Source organism: Nipponia nippon, unplaced genomic scaffold, assembly GCF_047370975.1.
Source record: "Nipponia nippon isolate SJK-2023a ecotype South Korea unplaced genomic scaffold, ASM4737097v1 scaffold_15, whole genome shotgun sequence".
Classification (NCBI taxonomy): domain Eukaryota; kingdom Metazoa; phylum Chordata; class Aves; order Pelecaniformes; family Threskiornithidae; genus Nipponia; species Nipponia nippon.
This window is the reverse complement of record NW_028262331.1, coordinates 5,568,753-5,586,799: the sequence shown is the minus strand read 5'-3', so window position 1 is coordinate 5,586,799 and position 18,047 is coordinate 5,568,753.

Below are 18,047 nucleotides of genomic sequence, written 5' to 3'. Positions count from 1 at the left end.
GATGCTGGCAGAGGAAAATGGGTGGGAGAAGCAAGAAATGGGCTGAGATATTTCACCCCCGAGATGCTGCAGGTCCTGAGGACACCCCATGGTACTCACGGCCAGCAAATTGTTTTGACTTTCAGGTGCCCCAAAGAGTGTAACAGCGCATTGGATATTGAATGCAATATTTATAATATTAAAATGAATATTTTAATAGCATATAAAAGTAACGGAAGGGCGAATCAAAGCAGTAGCGCCAAGCTCTTTCCTTCTTGCGAGATAAAAATGTTTCATTTCAATTTTACTGTTTGGATTAATCTTTGCCTTGACTTTTACATTCTGTTAAAATATTAATTTCGGGCTATATCATAGGCCTTTAATATTTTATCTAATATAACAAGTCAACATTATCAAAGTTGTTGGGGCGCAGCACAGGGGAATGGGGGGAATGAAATGGCCCCGTGAGCAGGAAATCCAGCGGACCCAGCAGTTCAGAAGGGAACATCTCAATACACCAGCAGTAATTTTTTTCCCCTTTCCTTCCAAAAATTTTTACCCCATGGGGAAATTTCTCCACTTCCATTTTTTGCTGCATTTCCGGGGAAAAAAAGAGGCAAATGCCAAAGCTTGTGCTTCCCTCGCAGGGCAGGACCGATGGTGTAAATCCCTGCGGCCGGGTGCCGGGCTCTGCTTTGTGTGCATGTGAGAGCATCCATTGCACGCTGAAACACCCCGTATTAAAACGGAGCATTCCGGCATCCTCGCAGAAAATTGATGAACACCACGTTTCTCCAGTGCCGAGGATTCAAGGCACCTAATTACAGCAGCTCGTTAGGAGGGGGCGGTTATCTTGGCAGCCAGGGAGGCCAGCAATAGCATTTCTTTTCTTGCCTTGCTGTTTGCTTTTTTTTTTTTTTTCACCCAAAATAAAAAACCCCGTGGAGATTCGGGGGAGGATTTAGCCACTTGGATGAGTTCAAAAGCAGCTCGTCCGAAATGAACAGTGGGCTGATGGCAGCGCTGAGGCCACCAGCACCCAGTGCTGGGTGCTGTTAGATGCAGGGAGCAGCACAGTGAGGACCAGCCTGTCATTTTGTTGTTATTTTGGAGGGGTTGAGGGGATTTGTAGCACCTAAATCAAACATCAAGCCCTTGAGGGGAGCAAGGCATCAGCAGACACCTGGAAACCAAAGGCAACAGGTTCTGCCTTAAGCAAAATCATGGTTTGCATCCTGACCTCGGGATTTTGGTGACAGCCGGATCCCAACCTGCCGATCGCCAAAGCCCTTGCGGTGCCTGGGGGTGCAGGAGGGCTGATGGGAAAACTCAGAGCACCGGCGGATTCAGTGCCTGGGACACAGACCCTATAGCCCCTATGGATATACACCCGCCCAGAGCAGGGCGCGTGGCAGGGCGGGCAGCAGGCTGGCAGGCAGGAGCAGGCAGGGTCAGCCTTACCCCTGGCCCCGCTCCCTCCCGCAAGGCTGATGAGGTTGCAGCTGGTTTCTCCTCCGAGCCCGAAGGGATGGACGGGGTCTCACAGAGCGAGGAGGGATGTTCATCATCTCCAAACAACTCCGGAGCTGCAACCATTTATTTCTAGACCTTGAGTGGGCTGGAGGGCAGCGAGGAGGCAGGGTGGGTGTCTGCAAGCCCCTGCCTGCAAAGGGACCCCACTCTTGGAGGAGTTACTGCCACCTCCACCCAGACCTCACCAACACCTATACATATATAAAAAAGCATATAAAAAAATGCAGAATCCCTTCTTTTCCAGCCTCGCTCCCCATACTGTGCTGTTTGGGACCTTGCAGGGGTGCAGGAGAGTGCGTGGTGGCTGTGTCTGCAGGACAGGTCCCCATCAGCATCCCTACGCTCTTGCTGGGGGACACCCGGCTGCCCTGACTCGCCTTTCCATCCCCATTTCCCTCCCCCTTCCCTGCCTCTCTGCCCAAGACAGAAAGACAGGGAAAAGCACTTAAGGGGAGGAGAAAAGCCCATTTGCTTTGGTTTCCCAGTCGCCCCCTCGCTTGGCTCGGCAGTTTGGTTTTCCAGAGGCTTTTAGGCCTCCCTGGTCCCTAATCAGATAAGGGGCTGGGGGGGGGGGCTGGTGGTGTGGTGAGGATTTGGGGCTGCGAAGCCCTTAATGGTGCTGCGGGGATGAGCTCACCATGGGGTGCAGCCTTCCCACAGCCCCAGCGTGGCCCTGGTATCCCCTCCATCACGCCAAATAGCTCCTGGACAAGCCCCCTCCAGTGCATGTGTGCCCGGTGGGAAGGATCCGAGCCGCTTTCTTCCCCCACCTCCATCTCCCCAGCTGGAATGCTCTGGACTTGAGCCAATCCTGGGCAATTCGTGGGCAATGGAGAGATTGGGCTGGAGCTGGGTTGATTTGCAGGGTGAGGCATAGGGTTCGGGAACATCCTTGCACAGCCCCAAATCAGGCAAGATGTGCTCATTGACATGTACTGACCTGTGGGTCCTCAGCATCCTGCCACCCTGCAGCTCTGTCCCAGAGGATCTGGCTGTCCTCAGGGTGGGTTCAGCTGGGAATTGCATGGAAAAGGCTGTTTGGCCAGTTCGCCCGCTCCTGGGATGCTCAGCCCTGCACCCATCGCATCACCCCCGCTCACCCCTCGCCAGGTCCATCTGCCCCCAGCAATCCTTCCCAGGGAAGCACATCCACCCGAGGCCGGCTGATGAACACTCCAACCCCTGCAAAATGGGTCCCGGTGGGATGCAATGAAGTCTGGTGCTGTGCAATTATCCCGGTAATGGGTTTTCACTGTAAGCTGGGGAAAAGGCAGCAGAAAATTGACAAAAACACACGCATACCTCAGCCTCAAAAGGTCCCTTTTTGGCACGAGGAGAGCCACAGTGAGATGCGGAGCAGGAAAAACATGGCAAGAGCGGCTTCTCCACCTGTCCAGCCCCAGCGTCAGAGCTGTGCATGCCCCATGGAGCTGCTACTGCAGGAATGGAAAGAAAAACTGGCCCTTCAGAGAGCGCAGAGGGCAGGGGGACCTGCCTGTGCCTGGCCGTGGGTTGTCCCCCGAGGGCAGGGGAACCTGCTTGCCTGGCAGGGGGCTGTCACCCAAGCACTGTCTTGGTAAGCACCGGTGCTCACGGCTGGCCCAAGGTTGACAGCCTGGCAGTGGCCGAGTGAGATGAGATCCCACCAGCTCTCTGAGGCTGGGATGCTTACCAGGGGAGCATGAAAATGGCCAGTTCAGATGAGAGCAAAGGTCCATCTAACTCTGGATCTGGTCGCTGGGATGGTCAGCTGCTACCTGTCCAGCCAGCAGCCATCCCTCCCTGTATATCCTCTCTCTTGTCTCTCCATTTACCTACACCTCCATCCATGCATCCATCTATGTGTCCTCTTTCTTTGTCTGCCCATCCGTCCATCCATCCATCCATCCCTTTATATCCTCTATCTGTCCATTCATCCACCTGTCCATCCCTCTATACCCTCTCCCTGCCCATCCACCCCATCCCTCCACCCCTCCATCCCTCACCCACCCCTCTATCCCTCCAACCCTCCCTCCAGCCATCTCTCCATCCCTTCCTCCCATTCCTCCATTCCTCCATCCATCCCACCCTCCCTCCATCCCTCCCACACTGCCCCTCTCTGCCCCCTCACCCCAGATGCTCCTCATCTTGGATCCCCATCTCCCCATGGCCACCGTGACCTTTCTGGGTGAGGACCCCTGTACTGGTGGCTCTGTGTCCCCTGCAGCGGGGCCCCTCTGCCACCTGCCCCAGCACCACCAGGGCCGAGGACTGTTGCCAACCAAGCGGCAAGAGGCCCTGGCAGTGAGCAGGGCCTCCCTTTCCCCTTCGCTGGACCTGTCACAACAGAGCTCTTTGGGGATGGAGATGGTGGCGGGGGGAGGCTCTGGGAGAAGGGTTGAGACTGGCTGAGCATCCCGCAGCCTGCCTTGCTTTTGGAGGCACCACAGTGCATTGGGCTGAGTTTGCTCTGGGGCACGGGGTGGTGGCAGCTCCAGGGTCCCACCACCATGAGCATCTCCTACAGGACACCCATTGCAGAGTGGCCCCAAGCTGGGCACCATGCTGCACCCCAAAAAGCACTCAATCATCTCCAAAATGCCAGGGACCAGCAGCAGGAGGGGGGTTCCCCCCGTGCCCCCTCCATGCCTCCTCCCACGGGACATGGTTCAACACCAGCAGATACCTCCCTGGGGGATCTCCTTCCAGGGCTGGCAACTGAGTGCTGGAGCAGCTAACTGCAGGCAAGGAGTCATCAAACACAGCCCTAGTTCCTCCCAGAGGCTCATGAGTGGCTGTCGGGGCTCCGCTGCAGGCAGATGGGGCAGCTGCCCACCCCCGCCTGCCAGCCCTCAGAGGCGAAACCAGAGCCTGGCTTTTATCCCAGAGTTCAGAGCCCCATCCCCAGCGCCTGCCCGGCTGGCATGTCCAGCAGGATAATGATGGAGCAGCTGCTAATTCATCTGGGTCAGCCCCAGCACTGCTTAATGGCCACCCCGGTAATGGCCAGGGTGTCCCGGGGGCGTGGGGTCCCATCTGGAGCGGGGCCCAGCAAAGCCCTTTCCTTCCTGCCATTAGTAGCTCCCAGCTGGGATTTCCCACTCCTTGAGGGGGAAGAACCCCCTGGAAGACCATTTAGGACCATGAATTTTTCAGGAGCTCATTTAGCAGCAAACATTTTCCCATCTGGTTTTGCACAAAGTGGGTTAACCCCTTCAGCAGCCCTGGGGAGGGATGGAGGAGGCAGACCTGAGTGGGAGTGGGCTGCTGTGATTTTGGAGTGGGGGGTGCAGGAGGAAGGCAGAGATAGGAGCAGGGGTTGGGTTCAGCTCCTTGCTTTGCTCTCTGGGGCCAACAGCAACCTGCTGCCTGCACCAGAAGGACCGGTGTCATGGCCAGTGCAGGCTCGAGCTGGCAGAGAGTGGGCAGCGGCAGCCCCAGAGGCAGCAGAAATTGAGTCTCACCCAAAATGTGCCTGAAACCATCAGGAAAACCCCTCATTTTGCACCTGGGCATTCACAGGATGCAAAAACCTGCCCGGAAACCCATGCAAAGGGCTTTGCCTGCATCCCCATCACCTGCGCTGAGACTTCGGGACCGCAGGCAATCCCATATCCGATGGAAAGAAGCCACCAGCCAGGGCTGGCAGGCATCAGGGAAAATAACATTTGAACCACATGCATTGCTGGAGTCTGGAATAATTATAGTGCTGGGGTCAAAAGAGCCTCCTTCAACGTCATTTCTCTGCTCGATATGCAGCAGCCGTTTAAAAGAAAATAAAGCCCCTAGAAAGTCCAGACGTGGAAGGGAAGGATGGGGAATGGTCAGGAGAAAGGGAGGATTTTCCAGCAGGATAGCTGCTGGGCTGTCTCGGAGGCAGGCAGGGAAAGGATCACAATTTTGTGGCAAAAGCCAGTGTTTAAGCCTTCTAGCAACAATTTCTATCAGAGCTCAGCAGTTTTTCAAATGAAATGCTCCTGACCTTGACGGTGTCTGGCCAAAGATGATTCAGTATTTGGCTACAGGTGGTCACATCTCAATTAAAGCCCCCGACGTCTTCAGTGATGTGTCTGATGCACCCTTTACATCAACCCTGCTGACGGGGCTGGACGTGGGGATGGTTTTTCTGACGTCTGCAGCCCTTTTTGGACCTTCTTGGGAGGGTCTGATGGATGATCGCACCCTTCCTCAGCCTCCTCTTCCTCTCCCAGAGCTGGGTGTGAAGGATGAGGGTCCCCCACTCGCCTGGGGGCTGCTAGGACGTGGGCTGCATTTCCCTAGCCTGGGATTATGCTTTGCAAAGTCAAATGGCCTTTAAGGGCTCTGCAAGAGGTAGACAAAAGGGCTGAGCCCCTGCCACCGACTTGCAGGGTGTCCTTTGTCACCTCCCTTCGCCTCGCCCCCGCCTGCCCCTGTGCACAGGTCAAAATGGTTTTGTATTTTGGGTCATTTCCAGAAGGCCATGAAAGGGCAGCAAAGGGGGGGGCTGAGCCCTGCCACCGTGTCCTGTGGCTGGGGGTCCCACCGCAGCCCCCCGCCAGTTCCTCAGCCCCCTGGGGCTTCACCCTCTCCCGCTTCCCCACTCACTCCTCCCAGCCCTGGTTCCAGCCCTGCCTGAAGGTGAACTTTGGGGGACCACCACTGATTTAGAGTTTCATGAGAGCCAGGACCCCACAAATCACTGGGATTTGTTACAAATTGCCCTGAGCAACCTGTCGCCTCCGAGAGGCTCCCCCCAAGCAACCAGGCTGTTTGCTCCCATGGGAAAGCACTTCTCCATCCTCTCCGAGGGTGGATGCCCAAGTCCCCCCAAATCATGGAGCACAGACAGCATGAAGGGCTGACCCCCCTTCGCAGGCTTCTCTCTGCCCTTCCCCTGGCGTCCCCCAGGGCTTCAGCCCCATCCCTGGCTCTGTGAGTGGGTGATTTAATTTTACCATCCCAGCATCCTTTTAATGCAGATCTCAGCCCTTGGGAGAGCTGTGCTCATCCTCTGAAGGGTGCCCACAGGCTGCAGCACAGGGGGACCCCAGGCTGGCCCATGGGATGCCATGGCACTGATGCTGCACAAGTTTCCTCTCTGTAGCATCAGGCATCGTCCTGGTACATACAAAACTCCTAAAAGAACCAGGCAGCGAGAAAAATAAGAATATGCAAAGGGCAGGCAAGGGAAAGCAGCGAGTTTCTGCCTGGCTGCGCAGGAAGGGGTCTGTGGTGCACAAACAGCGTCCGCTCCCATCTCTTCAGAACAGTGACATTGAAGAGAGTTGCAAAGAAAATCCATTTTCTTCACCTAGAATAGAAAAAAAAAAAAGACATTTGCAGCCTTGAAAGATTTATATTCCCCCTCCAGAAGCCTGCAAGACCACACGGGCTCATTGGAGGTGCCCAGTGGCAGGGCTGGCCCCGAACAGCCTTCCCAGGGTGGGGGGAGGCAGGAATGCTCACCAGCAGGGCGATTCCCATGGGAAAAGCCAGGCCAGTGGGGGTGTGAGCACCTGCCCAGCCCTGCTCCATCCATTAGTGATCTTAATTAATTACCCCCTCTTGCACTACCCGCTCTTAGTTATATGCATCTGAGACTTCTGGCCAGCAGCAAGGGCTGTGGCTGAGCAGAGGGACCCCAAAAGGAGCCTCTCCCCAGTGCAGAGCTGTGATTTGATTGCTGGGTCCCTGCAGATGTGTTGGTCCTGGGAAAACCCAGGGGAAAATCCTTCCCACCCCCAAAGCAGAGCCCAGCAAGAGTGGAAAGGACCCGACCAGTGCCGCCAGCTCCCATCCTCCTTATGGGCTATAGCCCGCCCCGGACTGAGACCAGCACAACCCGAGCTGGGTGAGCAGTCCCCCGAGGCCCTGCGTCTCTAATAGCAATTAACAGCGGCCCCTGATCGATGCTGGTCCTGGGCCCAAGGTTTGCCTCCCCGCCACAGTGAGCCCTGCTTCCCCCGGGACCGTGGGGCTCGCTGTCTCCCCGTCTGCCTCCCCAAAGCTCTCTGGAAAACACACCGGCGCCAGCGTTATCAGCCCGGCCGCAAGCCAGATCTGCCAGAGCGTTAGTGCCATCCCAGGAGCCCGCTGTCTATTTTTAATCCCACTAAAAAGCAGGCAATTTGTCACTTAAGTCTCCATCCTGGACTCCCACTTACCCAGGCGGGAAGTGAGTGGCAGCTCCGGCAGCATCCCCTGCATGAGCAGTCCCAAAACCTGGCTACAAGGAGGATGCTTTTCTGTTCAGGGTCTGCAGCAACAGGGTGGTCCCAGACCATGGGGTTGGGATCGGAGCCTGGGGCCAGGAACGGACCCTGTCCTAGTCCTTATTCCTTATCCCTTATGTCTTATGCCTTATGCCTTATTCTTTATTCCTTGTTCCTTATTTCTTTATTCCTTATTCCTCATTCCTTATTCCTTATTAATTTCCTTATTCCTCCACGTTTCCATCTGACCATAATTTGGGGAGAGGGGAGAAGCAGTAGTTTCCAACCATCCCAAAGCAGATTTCTCCTCATCCCTTTCTAAAACTACCAGAAACTTGGGGGAAAAATCCCATTTCCCATCACTCTGCTGCCAGCCCATCTCAGGGGTGCAGCGTGGCCCCCCCCAAAAGCTGCTGCTCTTTGCAACAGCCGTTGAACCCTGGTGCACACACTGGGGCTCTGCACTTCATCTGCTGGCAGATAATTTTGCTATTAATAAAATCTCCATATTTAATTTGTGGGGCTTTTTTTTGGGGGGGGGTGTCCCAACTCACACCTTTGAGCCCCATGGCGTCGCCCGGGTCTCCCCGCCTGCCCCCCCACACCCTGTGGGTCCTTTGCATCCCAGCAGGATCCAACAGCTCCGGCACGCCGAAACCAAAATCCTGTGGATTTGAAATCAAACACCGTCTCCCAAATTGCAAACCCAATCTGATCGTGGCGCAGCCCGCACAGGCGGGTGATGGCAGATAAGGACCCAGTGCCACAGAAAAGGGAAAGCTCTCCAGGAGGAATATTAAACCTCACAGCGGATGGATTGGAGGTTTACCAGCGGCTTTTGATGGTAATAGATTTTTGTAATAACCCGACTTTATTACTGGAAACAATGTGAGGACGTAAAATGGCTTTGAGGCTTGTTAAGAGCATTTTCCAGCCACTTTAACTCCCTTTTCCCATTGCCAGTGCTTCACCCAGGGATGCCGAAGGGTCTGGGCAAGGATGGGGAGGTGAAGAAATCCTGGCCCAGCCAGTAAAACCACTTGATGCTTTCCTAGAATCGAGGGCACATCTCAGAACACCCGCTGTTCAGCAGAGGGGGACTTGCTGGTGAAGACACGTGTCCCCAAGGAACGGGTGCTTGTTTGGGTGGCACAGGGATGGAATGGGCACATCCCACCGGGGCAGCTTTCAGACCCTGCCCTCGCCAGCGGCTTCGAGCGGTGGGGAATATACTCTGACAAATAATTGAATTCTCTTTCCCCTTGACCGAATCCCAGGTTACATGCTTGACAAGTGATTTTGTACCTCTTTTAGTGAGTAAACTGCAGCGCTCGCATTAAATCAACGTCTCAGATCAGCCCTCCAGCCCTCCCCGAGGGATGATCCATCTGGCAGCATCCTCAGACCCTCCTCATCCTCGTGATGGAGGGGGGAAGAGGAGGGTCAAGGGCAGCACTGCAGAGTGGTGCAATAGCCAAAATGCTGGAAACTGGGGATGGGGCTAGAAAAAGGGGCAGAAAAATCAGGCAAGGGCCGAGCCGGAGCCATGGAGAGCAGTGAGCGTGGGGCAGCAGGGTCCCTGGCCACACGTGTCTCCATGTCTGCGGACAGCTTCTGGCTCTGGGTTTGGGCAAAGAGCCGAAAGAAAATCCGCCCCCCCCCCCCCCGGGACCGCAAGGTTGGATGCTTTGATTCATCTGCATGGGGTTATTTTTCTGTCTTTTTGGCCAAAGCCACTGGAGCTTGACCTTGAAGTGGTATCTTGTTTCCCTCTGCCAATCCAAAACTGCCATTTTTTCAGCAAAATAAAAATAGTAGCTGGATGAACGCTGTTCTTCTCCAGCACTGGAACCAAAGGCAGCTTTACTGGCACGCCAAACACCCCAAATCATCTCCACAGCCCCACCACCACCACAGGGTGACAGCCAGACTGGGAGGGGTGGATTTGCAGGTGCCATTTGGGAACATCCACATCTGGCTGCAGACACTCAGGAGCGGCAGATGGGGAGCCTGGGGAGGAAAGTGAAGCACCCACACCTTTCCCATCACCATTACTCTCCCAAATCTGTCCCTTTAATACCTCTGACACCCTGTTAGGAGCCTACTCATGGGGCGGGTGGAATCAAGGACCCCTTTGCGCCTCTGGGAGCCGTGATCCAAGCCTGGCTCCAACATAGCAGCATCACGTAAATAATATTGAATTATTTCCCCGCCGTTTCTGGGAATTGCTGGTTAAGGCTTTTAGATGGCACACACTCACAGCTCCTAATCTTATTCACCTGCCATTTACCCTGGGAGCAGAGCATGAAGTCGCCAGCCTTTCCGGGGCACAGAGATATGGGGTCTCACATTGTTAGTAAGAGGGAATAATTAATATTAATCAGAGGTGCTGCAAATTGCACACCAGGGCCCTTCAGGCATGCAGAGTCGGGGTTCAGCAAAGGGAAAAATGGGTCTTTGCACCCCAAAATAGCTCATGGGAGGAAAAGGAAGGGGAAAAGCAGAAGCCGAACTTCGTTGTACACAGGGATTAATCTGCTGCCTGGCTTATAAACATCATTCCCCAGATGCCCATCTAAGCACTGACATACCTGCCTGGCACCTGGGAGTTGCCATGTCTCCAGGAGATAACGGTGGGGATGAAATATTCTCCCCTTCCGCAGGATTTCTGGGCCCGAAAGACAGACCTGGTGACACCAAAAACATCTCTAAACTTGATTGAACTTTGCCAAGTAGCTCATGAAAGTAAATAAGAAGGGACGAAATCTGAAGGTTTGGGTTTTGCATCAGCAGAGAGAGATGCTCTGCCTTGTGATCTCTTCTTCTTTTTGAAGCGGCCTTCAGGGATGCTGGAAATACCCTGAAATCCAAGCAGCTCCTACCAAAGGGTTTCCTTTCAGCCCCCAAAAAGTTATCATTTAATTAAATCCAAACGAAAATGCTTTGATTAGAGCCCAAGACAGAAGCTTCTCTTTTTTTTTAAACCTTCTTATTAACAAAAAACCCCAAAGGCCGCAGCGGGTGGAAGTTCCCACCGGATTTCAGGGAGAACAGTGATGAAGCAGCATCAGGGATGGATGCGGTACCCAGCCAGGCATCATCCCCTGGAGAGAGATTGAGGAGGGGTATGTAAACAAAATCCTCTTTGCCACATTATATTTGGCTAAATTTTGATTATTTTTTGGCTGGAAAGTATAAAAAGAAAGACCCGGGTCTTATCACACCTATCTGTCTCCCCCTGGGGCAAACCGGGGCTGCAGATCCCTGCCAAAAATAGCGGGGAGAGTGCAGACACTTGCTTCGCAACGTCTCCTGACCTCAGCTCCTTTTTTTTTCCTATTGATATGATTTTTCTTTCCTGGCTCATTTCAAGCCTGAATTCCCCAGACGCTCCCTGACATCTGCTAACATCCCTGAAACCGGAGCCCAAAGGGGCTGAGAGACTTTGAAACCACAAACGATGTTATTTTCAGGCCATGATGGGATCAGGGGGTTTTCCCCATCCTGGGTTCAATGCTTCACAGTGGTATGCTTGCAGCAGTCCCGGGGGATCTGAGGCATCGTCTGGATGAGTTTTCCACTGGCTTTTTTGTACGGGGACAGCACGGCCCCATCATGGGCTGTGGCTTGGGGCTGGCAGGAGCCTCTCCAAACCGTGATGGATGTACCCAATGAACCTGGGCTTGTGTTTGCAGGCAGGAGAGAAGCTCTTGAAAGAGGGGTTGTGGGTGAAACCCAAATTGCCCCAAACAGCAGGGCTGGCCCATCCCTGAGGGGACCGGCGTCTGGGTCTCTCCGTGCCTTGTCAGCCAGAGACGCAGCCGCCGGGGGGGAAGACGAGGCATCGGCAGCCGGCACATCTCACCGTGCCCAGCCCACAGCCCTGCCACCTTCTCCGCTTGCCTTCCCAGCCTGCTAATTTCAATCACGGAAAACTCCATCTGGGTAAAATAGAAAGCCAGCATTTTTTTTTCCTTTTCCTTTTCTTTTTTTGCTGGATATTGAGTGTGTAGTAGACATAAACTGCGTTATCTGGATGGCTTGCTGGCTTAGCACAGCCTCCGTTTTACCATACTAATGACTTTTTACACTCCAGGTAAAATCAGAACAAGACAAGAAGGTTTTAGAAAGCTCGTTCTGACAAATTCCTCACTGTAATTACTGGAGCAGAAAGAACTCATCAGCAGTACATGCTGTTGCTCCGGGCGCTAAAAGTCTCAAGTGGTGAATGGCCCAGATATGGAAACTGCAGCCGCCGCCGCCGCCGCCACATCGCCGTGCGGCACAGGGCCCACCCGGCAGGTCTCCGCGCTGAGGCGGCGAGCGGAGCCCATTGTGGCTTCCCCTGCTGACGGGCTCCTCGCTGGACGAGAAGCAATTTTATACGTGAGTGATCTGGCATAATCCCCAGCCTCCTGGGGCCAGGGACTGCCGCGGGGTGACAGCACTGCTGTGGGGTGTGCAGGGGTGTTGGGTCCTGCGTTGGCCAGGCTCGGCTTTGCTGGTGATTAAAGAGACTAGGCTGGGCTTTGGGAGGCTGGTTTTATTCTCTGGGTACCCCTCAGGCTCTGCCTCACTGCGGGGTGGGGTGGGCAGGGACCCCCCCCGGCCCGCTCCCAGCCCGGCCAGCTCCCACCGCTCGCCCGGGCTCCAGCTCTGCCCGGCTGCTGTGGCCAGGGAGAAAAGTCACCGGGGGCTTTTTCTTCAAATACACTGAAAACAAGAGGGGAAAATAAACCCTCTCCCCAGCTGGTGGGAAAGTGTCTGGCGAAGCGGTTTGCTAGCTGCACGCTGCCAGCACCCCTCAGCAGGCGTGAAATACCCCCCAGTTTCCCAGCAGCCACGGTTCAGGAGATGCCTGAGGACCAGGTCGGCCACAAAACCCTGGCTGGGAGAGTAAAGCCACCAGGCTGTCTCCAGCTGCAAGAGGACATGGCACCACAGCTCACCGGCCGGCCGGCATGGGCTGTAGGGACCAGCGTTGGGATGGAGAGAGGGGACGAGACAGTGCGGGGGTCACCAGCACCATCCCAACCCCAGCCCCCAGCCCCGCATCCTCACCTCCAAGACCTGGTCCAGACCAAATGCCCAGATCCAGACACCCTCACGGTAGCACCCACAAAGTGTTTCGCTTGCACAAGCGATAGTTTGGCTAGGAAGGGGCTAGGAAGAGCTTTTGAGGCATTTGGGGGCTGCAATTGTGCCTGTCCTGCATCCCCCAGGTCCTGCCTGCGCCTAGCCCAGCAGGCAAGAAAAATCCATCACGGCTTGGCTTTTACTGCCCTCTCCAGTCCCCTTCCAGCTAAGGCAGCTCCCAGAGAGGGAAATAACCTTAAAGCATGGGAGAGAGGGTCCCAAAGCCCAGGGCTGAGCTGTGGTGGGACCCTCCAGCTCTCCCCCCAGCCCCAGAGATGGCCAAGGCGAGTGTTCCCCATCCTTGACCCTCTCCCGGAGCCCACCACCCCCGTGCCAGGGACCATGGTGGCCCAGGACGAGCCTCCAGCGAAGGGCAGGAGCTGTGTGGCTGGGCTGGAGGCTGCTGAGATGTCCCCTGACAAAGGGGACGTGGTTTAGGAGGGGACCACAGTGGCATACGGAGTGCCCATCCCCTCCCCTCCTGCCACCCCCCAGCCATTGCTGTCACCTAAAAGGATCAGTCATTAGGGATTAATAGTGAATCAGATGCTCAGGCACATACAGCTTAGGCACCGAGGGCAAAGCATTAGCACGCAGCCGAGCAGCGCGGGCCAGGGAAGGGCAGCTTGTGGGGGCAGGCAGGCACCTTTCTGCCCCACTGGCTGTGGCCAAGAGGCAGAGGGTTTCACAGGCACCAGGGCAGGAGGGGGATTTCAAGCCCAGAGGAGGGCAAGCATGGACTGAAACCTGGATGGACCCAGGGCAGAGGGAGAAGTCACCTCCACCATCATCCCCCCAGAGCCAGCTCCTGCACCCTGGCCCTGCAGAGCACCCCAGGCTGAGCAGCCCCCAGCGGCACTGTGCTGCCTGAAAGCTCCCCCAGCCTGGCTCTGAGCATCCCTTGGGAAAGCTCAGATCCTGACCCACTCTCTGCAGCAGCTCCCCAGCTCTGTTTGCCACCCTCAGAGGCCAATTCATCAGAACGTGGCGGGCCCCGCAGTGCCGGTGAGCAAAGATGCTCTTTTTGCATCCTGAATCTCCAAAAAGACTTTTCTGCAGATTTTTGCTGGATGGCTGTTTCGGAGATGCAGTACCCAGGTCATGCATGAGTTATCCCTCCCCTCTCCCACCCAGCCCTGCAGCAGGGGACTAGGAAAGCAGAGCCTTTCCTTTCGGGGGGCTCCTTCCCTTTCTTCAGGGTCCCTGCGCCCCGATCTTGGCACTGAGCCTGGCTGCAGGCATTGCCGTGCCCCCCACCACTGCCACAAGCCTCCACGTACCCACAGAGCGGGGCTGGAGCAAACGCGGAGGATGGATCCCTTTGCTCTTAATCTCTCTCTATCTGCTAATTAAATATTGATGGTAGTTAAATATTCATAGAACATTTTGGCTCAGAGTTTTTATCTGTCTTCAGGCATACGTGAGGTCTTTGATGTGTTATTTTTCTGGTCCCAGAAGCCTCCAGACTTGTCAACACTCTTTTGAGGGTTTTTTCCCTCCCTTTCCATGTGTGGCTGGTAGAGGGTTTCGGTTCTTTCATTCCCAGCTTCTTTTCCCTCTGTATCCCCTTTCCTGGATTTTTTTCCCAGCATGGAGCATGTCATCTACCCCTGGAGGGATGCCAGCCCCGGGACAGCTGCTCTCCATCCCACAGGGAGGCGGAGGATGGCCAGCAGCAGCAGCAGCGCTGGCAGTGCCATGGGATGTGGGGATGGGGCTGATCCCCCTCCACCTTCCTCTTCCAGGCTCCTGGATTTCTTTCCAGACGATTCCCGTGGGGCTGGGGGTGTCTGAGAGCCTTGCAGTGTCTCCAAAGGAGAAGGACCTGAGGCCATGGGGCTGGCTGAGACCTGCCGCTCTCGGCGCATCTCGATCGGTCGGGAGAAGCCCCGGTGGGTCCCTGCCGGCGGGGGGACCACCTCCGGGTCCCGGGAGCAGCCGGGCAGCACCCCAGGCTGGGGATCCCAAAGCGATGGAGAAGGAGCCCCATGGCTGGGCCAGGCTGCGCGGTGGGACATCACCGGCAGCCGTTCCTTGGGTAGCACTGACATCTTGTGCCAAGCGGAGGAAAAACATCAGCCAAGGCTTGGAGGGATACAGAAACCCCTCCACTGCTGCTGTGCCCCAGGCCGGCACCCCAAACCCTGCTCTTGCCCCCCATGCCCAGCCCGGCAGAGCCAGGGCAGCCATCTGGCGGGACCAAAGGGCTCCCACGGGCCATCACCTCGCCTGGCTCACGGTCCGGCCACTGCCGTGAGCCCCAAGCAAGCCCCAGGGTCCCAAAAACGGCAAGGGCCAGTGGGACCCAGCCCTCACCCCAGCCCCGCACAGCTGGTGCTCATCCCCATTGCCGGTGCCACATCCAATGCTTCTCACTTTTAACTTTCCCCACAGCAAACTCGGCGGGACAGTGGGGAGGAAGGTCTTTCCCATGGCCGACCCAGGAAATACTTGCAAAAGTATTTTAGGGAAATTTCCAAAAGCAACTCACATCAAGGGGAAAGGGCGGCCTTGTCAGGGCTGCTGCATGGCCACCCCGGTCCCTGCTCCCCCGGCTCAGAGCTGTGCCAGGGGAAGGATACACAAGGAAAATACCCTGAAGTGGTCCTGGGGGAAATTAATTCATCTTCTGCTGGGTGTCTTTTCCTCCCTGGGCAGGTGGTTTCAGAAAATATGTGTGAAAACTAACAGTCACTAATGCCACAAAAGCAGATTGTAGCTGCTGATAGCTGCAGCCTGGGGAAAAACAACACAGGGACCCAGGGCCAGGTCGCGGGGGGATTCGGTGTGGTGCAGCAGAGCCCCCCACATCCTGGTGATGCTGATCCCCATTGCCCATCGCCGCCTCCCTGCATCCCGCCGGTGCTGCCCAGCCGTGGGTCTTGTGCCTGGGGAAAATCCAGAGAGCCCAGTAACTCCCTAGTGTGATTTTTTTTAATTATTTTTTCACCCCAGCTCCTGGGTGCAGAGGATTTTATGAGTATCTTACATGCTCTTTTGGGGTTTCTTCTCTTTTTTCCACCATTAAATGCTGCTTCTTGCCTTTCGGGTTGCTGGGAAATAGTGAGGCATATGCAACCTGCAGAAATCAGGATGCAGATAAGAAGGCAGATAGTGCTTTGGGTTTATTTTAGTTTTAAACTCTGGGTTTTTAAAGGCCAAGGTTGGGGAGTGGGGGGAAGAGATCACTCAACTTGAGCAGCCCAGCTCTGATGGTAATCTCAAGCAGAGGAGTTTTGTGTGACATCAGCTTTTCAGCCAGGTTCGGTCCCTGTGCGGAGGCAGCCAGGATGCCGGGGGCCAAAGGACACGGGAAATGAGTCAGGCAGCACATGGCGGGGGACGGCGGGGAAGGAGAAGAGCTCAGCCCGGGACAGCTGAGAGAGGATGAAACACCAGGGGACGAGCCACCTGAATGGCACAACACGGGTACCGCAAAGGCTTTTCTCCTGGGTGATGAGGAGAGGGACCATCATCCCGCAGGAAAGATTTTCGCCTTTGGGATCAGCTCTGCCACAGGTGCCCTGAGCCCCCCACCCACCACTTTGCGTTGGAAACCTTTCCCTTTGGGGCTGCTTTCCCCATTATTGGGCCAGCGGGACATAGGGTGACCTGCATCCCACTGCCTGGTACCGGCAGCAGGGAAAGAGAGGGCTGCCCCAGCATAGCCGCCAGCCAGGAGCAGGGCATGGACTCCAAAATCAAGAGAGGGCTCCAAAACCCCAAAGATCTACATCAAAGCCACACGATGCCATTCATTTTGCTGGGTTCCCGGTTCCCACAGCCGGGGAGCATTGCTGCTGGCCATTCCCCGTGCCTGAGTTAGGCGGGCGAGGGCAAGACAGGCTGGTCCAAGCCTGGTGATGTGGCTGCAGCTTCTTCCAGCAACACCTGTGACTTGTTCACCATTGCTCCTGCGTGATTCATGCGTCTGAAATCGGGGCTTGGCTGTGACTTTCCTGGTGAAATCTCCCCTGGACAAGGATGGCGGCATGACAGCAGGAGATGGGCCCATCCCTGCAGCCTCAGGGCAGCCGGGTATGGGGTGATGCCTCAGGGGCTGCACAACCCTGTCCCACCCCGGTGAGCAGCTTTGGGGGTGAGATGCAGATCCCCACTGGGTTTTCCAGCCTTGGACAAAAAAAAAACAACTTCTGCTGCTTTTTGGGGAAGGATGGCATCTGGGCAGGAACCAGCCGAGCTCTGCAGAGGTGGTGGTGGTGGAGGGTGCAGACTATGAGCCACCTTTTCCTGGGGCCAGGCGAAGGTGGACCCATCTCAATATAAACCACCTCTGCAAGAAGCTGGGGAAGTCCCGAGTGGCCGGGGCCGGGCAAGGACCTTAAAAAAGGAAACAGCACACGCGGGGTTATCTTACAATCAGCCCTGGCAACGTAACAGAAAAACTGATCCCACCGAGACAGAGATTTAAATGGGAGAACAAATCCTTTACAGAAAACAGACCTGACCTGGCAAAGCTGCTTTGATCACATTCATGACTTTGGCTGCCCCAGCTGCAGCAGCTGTCCCGTCCCGCGGGCGCTGCACTTAGATCTTCCTCCCCCGGGGTTATCGATCAGCTGAAACGAGGAGAAGCGCAGCAGTGTCAATAAAGCATCTGCAAACATGGCTGGAAAAGCAACTCTCACCCAGGGGTGAGCAGCATTTCCAGGGGGGCTGTGCCGCCGAGCGGGTGTCCCAGCATGCCAGTCCTGCCCCAGTAGCTCTCTCTGGCAGCCCCAGCAATGCAGCGCTCTGTGAGACGAGGCTGGGGCTGGTTCTGAGCACGGAGAGTGACTAAGCATCGACACGCTCCCGGCAGAGGCGGTGGTTTCCCCAGGAGCTGCTTTGCTCCTGAACAGAAAGCATGACACGGAGAAATCGTAGGGAGCAATGCCTGCCTGGGGCAGCCATGGGGTGGCCATGGGGTGGCTGGGGCTGCAGCATCCACCTCTGCCCCCCGGGCACTGGGACATCCTCGTCCCCCCCAGCAGTGAGAGATCTGGAGCCCCTGCAAATTTTTTGGAGGGGGCAATGAGAGCTCAGCCCCCAGCAGGGTCCCAAATGCCTCTGCCAGCCCCCGGATTTGCCACCTTCCCCTGCGCTTCTTGGCAGCAGGAGCAGGATCTGTCCCATATGTTTTGCAGGCGCCAACACATCTCACCCCCACCGCGGGGCTCAGCCCTTCACCAATGCTCCCACCACACCAGGGGTGGGAGGATGTAA